Here is a 7,137-nt window from a genome sequence, read left to right on the forward strand (position 1 = left end):
TACATGGCCCAGTGTTAAATGACTTTTGCTTCTATTTTCCATGATGATCAGGGCAAAGGATGAGAATTATTTTACGGAAATGGAAATTACTTGACCCCAAGGGAGAGCAAGGCTTGTGAGAACCTGACACACAGCTCAGGGAATGAGGTGCTCCCAAACCCAGAGTCCTGAAGGACCTGGAGTGGATCCTCACTCATCCAGTACAGAGGTTTTAATTTGGGAGGTGGAGGATGGTAATGAATTATGGAGGACCTCCTGAAGCACTGGCTGGTTTTAAGCTGGAAGAAGTAAAGCAATCCAGCCATTTAGACACCTGTTAGTGTGACCTCAAAAGCATTAAAAGCTTAAAATATAAAAAGGAAAATGTTTGGGACAGGCAAGTAAGTTTAAAAATGTAAAATATAAATGTGATGTGTCTTTACACAAACACATACATAAAGATTGATTGCTTTTAGCTAAGATTAACTAAGATTATACCCTTGATAATTGTTTCCTAGACACAGATACATAATAGATGTATTAATTTATTCAGTAAATTAATAGAAACCAGGTCCATAAAAAAGGATAGCTGGGGGAAAAGGTAGGGAATCACCTCAAACATACACCAGCTGTGGCTGCACCAAGGGAATTTGTGGGACTACAAAGGGAAGAGTGGGCAGAAAGTGCCTGGATTCCCATGTTCCCCCCAGGTAACCTCACCTCCCTGAATCCCAGGACCACAGCTTGGCCCTGTGTGCTTTTGCACAATATTTTTCAGACAGGCCTTGGAACAAAAGGTAGGAGGGAGCTGATGGCATTTGCTGATGGCACAAAGCTGGGAGGCACTGGCTGTGCAGCAGGAATAGCTGTATTGCTGGAAGAGCTGGATAACATGGAGTGCTGGCACACTGGAAATGGGATGAAATTTAATAGTGGAAAGTACAAGGTCATGCCCTTGGGAATTGCTAACAAGAATCTCTGCCGCAAGCTGGGAGCTCATCAGTTGGAAATGACAGAAGAAGGGGAAAATCTGGGTGTATTTGTTGATCACAAGATGACGACAAACTCCCGGTCTGAAGTAGATCTGACAAAAAACACACACACATGGAGGTATTTCCAGGAGAAAGGGGATGTTAATGCCATTATAGAAGCCTTTACTGCAATTTTCTCTGGAATTATGCTTGCAGCTCTGGTCACTTTTAATCAGGGGACACAAAATGTGACTGGAAAGTAATTATAGCCTAATCCTGATTTTTTCTTATACAAGGGATCTTGAGATAAAAGAAAACCTGAATGCTGAGAAAAGATACAGTTGTTCTTTGTGAAACTTAGGGAGTAAACACAGCAGTAAACACATCTCCCTTAAGAGCAAGGGTGATGTTCCTGTATGAGAAAACAAGTATCCGATGGCCATGAGAAGTCTGGGCTGAAACATGAGAACACCAGAGCTTCCAGCAGCTCAGATCCCGAGGCTCTGGGTCATCCTTCCCAGAGCTGCTGTCCCCTGATGCCGATGCCACCAACAGCTGACCCTAAAAGCCCAGTGAGTCCTCTCCAAACTCTTCTTACCATTTGAGGCACAGCCACAGTTACCAACTGGCTTCTTATGGAAAGAAAAGAGGTGCCTGGCGTGGGAAGATATTCCCTGGGCTGCAGTTGCAGGCCAAATGTCACTTGAGTGATTGGCTGTGTTAAAATCTGCACATAGTGGTGGTGAGGTGAGAGCATCCTGTCCTGGGTCACCCCACCCTGGTCCCTCAGATCACCTTTCCAGAGGCTGCTCTAGTGCCCATCCTGTACAGGAGTTGCAGTCCTGGAGCCATCCCTATCTGGAACAGGGAGAAACAGAAAAACCAAAGTTGTGCCAGGTCCTTTCCTGCTCCTGGTACCACCCAGGGCCCTTTAATACACTTCCCTCCTGAGGCCCCAATGGCCACCTCAGCGTTTACAGGCTGTTTCTGTTATGATGAAAAACTGATGGCAGGGTTAGATATCTCTTAAAAAAACAGCACACCAAGTCCTGGTTCAGTAAGAACAGTCAGACCACGGAACACAGGGCAGTTTGCTTTCTCAGGGCTCCAAACTGGCTCCCTTGGTCAGTTTTTTACCCAAAACCAGCTCTCCTCATCCCATCGCTCCTATTTTGTTTTCATCTTTTATCCTATTTAAGCGTTTCACTCATTTTACTCTCCTGGGTATTTGATGACTGCCTGAAAAGAATGCTGACCCTGACCACAGTATTTACACTGTGTTCCTCCATGTGTAGGTGTTTCCATTCTTCCTGCTCCCACCCAAGAAATGTAATTTCATTGTTCATTCAATTCAAGTGGCAGCAGGTGACACTGGGGTCAGCACAGCGTGAGGGCCACCCCTGATTCAAATGTGCCAGTAGAGGGGCACTGCCAGTCATCCTGATGGGGCCCCAAAACAGATGCTCTGACTCATTCCCTTGCAAAGTAGATGAATAATTTGAAAATAATGAGATTTTTATTACATATATATCATTTTGGTCAGAACATTTTGCAGGAGCCGCATTTTAGGATTTTTTTTTTTATCTTGTAATAACCTCATTTTACAATAAGATATGCCATTAGCGACGCTTCACTGCAGGGAAGCAGCATGCCTTGGCTGCCCATCAAGATGATTATCACAGGACTACTCAAATAGGATCACTTGGGGGACTCAGAACTTCAAATTCAGTGGAACGGAGACAACATTTTTGAGCAAACACTGGAAATGGCTTTGGGGACCGTGTTTCCAGGTAGGAGCACAGCTGGCTGAGCCTGGCTCTGCCAGGATGCCACCTGGAAGTCAAAACTGAAGCCATCGATACTGAGGATGTGCCAGGAGTTCAGTGTGGGCAGAATGTGCAGAAATCTTAGTTTATGGATGCTTATATTATTTTCTTTAATAGACTAATAAGCCATATGAGATTATTAGATCATTACATTAATATGGCTTCATGTTAAACTCATCTTTTCTCCTATGGATCCAGGCTGGGAGAGTTGGGTCTGTTCAGCTGGGAGAGGAGAAGGCTCCAGGGAGAGCTCAGAGCCCCTTGCAGGGCCTGAAGGGGCTCCAGGGGAGCTGGAGAGGGACTGGGGACAAGGGATGGAGGGACAGGACACAGGGAATGGCTCCCACTGCCAGAGGGCAGGGATGGATGGGACATTGGGAATTAGGAATTGTTCCCTGTGAGGGTGGGCAGGCCCTGGCACAGGTGCCCAGAGCAGCTGTGGCTGCCCCTGGATCCCTGGCAGTGCCCAAGGTCAGGTTGGACCCTGGGGTTTGGAGCAGCCTGGGACAGTGGAAGGTGTCCCTGCTCATGGCAGGGGGTGGGACTGGAGCAAACATTAAGATCCCTTCCCACTCAAACCATCCCATGACATTGTTTGCTTTGTGAGCTAAAAAGTAAAAGGTTAAAGCATTTTCTGCTGAAGCTGTCTTTTCTCTGGAAAAGCAAACTGGCACAACTCTAACCTGTGTCATGTGCTGTGTTGCTACAACAAAGCTGCCTGAAAAAAAATGCTTTTCATAATAAACCATATCTATTTTCCTTAATAAGCACTTAATCACCTTCCTCCTGAGGTTGGATAATTAGAGAAAGAGCAGGCAAAGAGAGGGCAAGAAGCTGTTGAATCCGAGGAGCTGCTTGAAGTATCATTAGAAGATTATATTATTTTAGCTGAATATCTTCAGTGGTAATTCCTTCCTGTAGACACAGCCTGGTAACTTGCTCAGGGCTGTGCCTGCTGGGAATTCCCACCCACAGGAACTTGCTCATTAAAACTCCAAAGGTGAGCAGCTCTTGGTTCCTCTGGCCAGGTGGACACTGTAGCTGCAGCCTCCTGGAGCAATGGGAACTGGTGTTCCTGCCCCTGCACTGCTGCAGTGCCACCAGGGGGTCAGTTAAGAGGCATCTTGGGTCATCTCTGGTGACTTTCATTAGTGACAAATAAAAATTATTCTACAGTAAGACTTCAAGCTAAGAATAAACTTAGAGGAGATCAATTGGAGACTGATGGAAGATTTAAGACATAGTTAATAAATTAGTGTGGGATCCATCAGGTCAGCAGTTTAACACTGACACCTTTGGCTCTGTGGCTGTCAAGGACGTGCTGTGGAAGGTGTCATTGTCATTGAGGGGCTCCAGCATGCCCAGGGAAGGGAACAGAGCTGGGAAGGGGCTGGAGCCCCAGGAGAGGCTGAGGGAGCTGGGAGGGGGCTGGAGCCCCAGGAGAGGCTGAGGGAGCTGGGAAGGGGCTGGAGCCCCAGGAGAGGCTGAGGGAGCTGGGAAGGGGTTGGAGCCCCAGGAGAGGCTGAGGGAGCTGGGAAGGGGCTCAGCCTGGAGAAAAGGAGGCTCAGGGGGGACCTTGTGGCTCTGCACAGCTCCTGACAGGAGGGGACAGCCGGGGGGGTCGGGCTCTGCTCCAGGGAACAGGGACAGGAGGAGAGGGAGCGGCCTCAGGCTGGGCCAGGGCAGGCTCAGGTTGGATATTTCTTCATTAAAGGGTTGTAAAGCCCTGGACCAGGCTGCCCAGGGCAGTGGCAGGGTTCCCATCTCTGGAAGTGTTCAGAAAATGTGTGGGTGTGCACTTAGTGGCTGGTCTAGTTGCCAAGGTGATAATTGGTCAGACTTGAAGGGCTTTTCCAATCTACATGATTCTGTGATTCTGTGATTCCAAGGCTTGTAACTTCCATTAGTCCTCGATAAGTTAATGCATATATCATTAAGATAAAATGAAAAAAAGAAAAAAGTAGAGCTGGATTGAAATATTGCAAAGCCCAGGGTTATCCTGATTCATACCTATTACTGTAATTGCATTTCAGCTGCTTTTAACACTTAATGGCCAATTTCTACAACTTTGCAATTTAGTACTGCAGGTCTCTTTTTGATTACGCTGACATTTTCCTCAGCCATTTTATTACTCTTTCATTTTATTCTATTTTTAAAGTATGTTTAAGAGTCCTGGTCCTTCAGGGTTCCCTGGCCCCTCTGACCTGTGCGTGAGCAGCATTAAAACCTCTTTGGTGTTCCTTGGAGAAGTAGAGGGGGCAACAGGGGCCTCACCTGCTTTAAGTGTGGGCTGAGACTCCTGTGTGAGTACAACAGCTCCCTTTGGGGCTGCACAACAGCAAAGCAGATCCTCTCCCCTGCCCCAGGCTGTCATTTGGGACTTTGAGGAGGGATTTGAGCAAAGCCAGAAGCTGTGGAAGACTTGGTGCTGTTTGGGAAGCTGGACTGCAGTGTCCATGACAGCCCAGCAAGGAAAATACACTGACCTCCAGCAGCACGTCCCTGGGGTTGCTCCAGCTTTTCTGTTCTCCTCCTGGTGCTTTTTGTGCAGATCAAAATGAAAAAGCTGCTTTTGTGTCTGGTCACCCTCCGAGCGGGGAGTGGCCTCCCCACACAGCCGGAGTCAGGAGGGGATCCCTGGGTAGCTGTCACAGCACTGGGACAGCGCTGCCAGAACAGGGCACTCGTCCTTGTGACATCTGATCATCCTCACCCTTACATTCACTGCTGAACAACTTCCTCCCGGCCATGGATCACACTGGGGAAGGAGCCTTTCAGTAAAAGCTCATTTTCCAAAGCTAGTTTCGTGGAGAAGTTCTCCTCTTCCACATCTGATCTGAAGCCAGCTTGCCCTGTGCTTTCAGCGAGACTCAGTCCAGTCATTCTGGACTGAACCTTGAAAAATGGATTTTCAGCAGAACCAACAGCCAGCTGACTTTAATACCTTGCCTTATCTGTGCAATACAGGTCGGCAGTTTCCTTGCACACTGAGATCAGAAAGCTGTGATTTCCATTAAGATTTCAGATTTAACTTTTACCGTCATGAAGTCTTGAAGGTCTCTGGCACGTTGTCACAGGTGAACAGATGTAGGTTTTTTTTGCCAGATAAATCTGTATGAATAGTGTGTTTTCATATAGTAATTTAACTGGGTTATACAAGTGGAGTTAATATTCCCAGTTTTGGGCAGACGCTCCAACAGCTCACGGTGCTTTAGGAAATCAAATAGGGAATACACAGTTGGTAAGGTTACAAAAAACACCCCAAAAAAGAGGAATAGTGACTCAAAAACAGCTCGATGACACATTCAAAACCCACTGAGTCACCTGGCATCTCACCAGCACTGCTCTGAGGAGGGTTGGCACAGGAGGGGACATAAACAGATGCCTTTGCGAGGGAATCATATTTCAGTTGCCAAGTGTTCTCCTCCAGGAAAAAAGAACTGGAGCAAACCTTGGACCGACATCATCACTGGGGTCTGGTTCTGGTAGGCTGTTCTGCACAGCATGTTGCTGCTGGGACTCCAGTCCCAAGCTCTGACAGATGCAGTGATGTTGGAGAAATAGAAACGATGAATATTTCATTTAAAAGTTACTAGTTCAACAGAACGGGAGAGATGGCAGGTTCCAGACAGCCCGTCATGACATTTGCAGTGTGAATCGCTAGCAGCCAGCTCTGTGTGACGGGAACAGAGCCCGGCTCTGCTGCTGGCCCGGGGGAGCCGTGGGGTGTGCGGCCCTCTGCTCAGTGCCCCGCGGGTCACGGGCACCGCGGTGCCGCACACCGGGACAGCGGGACCGCCGGAGGGTGCGGGCATGGAGGGCACCGCCAGCGGGACTCGCTCCAGTCCCTAACGAGCCGCATGGCGTGCTTTCTATTTTAGGCCACTTTGCCATCTAAAGCCGGACTCTGGGCTAAGTGAAGGAGGAGTTCCCTGTGGTCAAGGAGGAGAACCGAGACCCTTGGGAGCAGAAATTGGTGCCCGTGTCACCAAGCGCCCGGTTCCCGGAGCAAAGGGCTTTCAGTGCTGTGTAAATGTGAATGATGTAATCTGTTCTCACTATCGGTGCTCGTATGAATTGACAGGAGTTGCCCTTTTCGTGCGCTGTCCGACTGTAATGCACAGACACGTCCATGGGGAGCAAGGAGAAGCCCCAGCCGAGGGAAGCAGTGTGGGGGCTGCGAGGGTCGCAGGACAGGTCCCTATCCCCCCAGAACCCCTTCGCTGCCCAGCCTGTGGCAGCGGATGGGGCAGCGCAGTTAAGTTAGAAAAGTCTCCTTCAAAAAGGTGATTTATTGAACCATCGGGTTTTCCTTCAAAGGAAGAACAGCTGCAGGCTCCTTCACCTCGCAAGACCCACGG

The sequence above is a fragment of the Taeniopygia guttata genome, chromosome 15 (assembly GCF_048771995.1).
Source record: "Taeniopygia guttata chromosome 15, bTaeGut7.mat, whole genome shotgun sequence".
In the NCBI taxonomy this organism is placed as follows: domain Eukaryota; kingdom Metazoa; phylum Chordata; class Aves; order Passeriformes; family Estrildidae; genus Taeniopygia; species Taeniopygia guttata.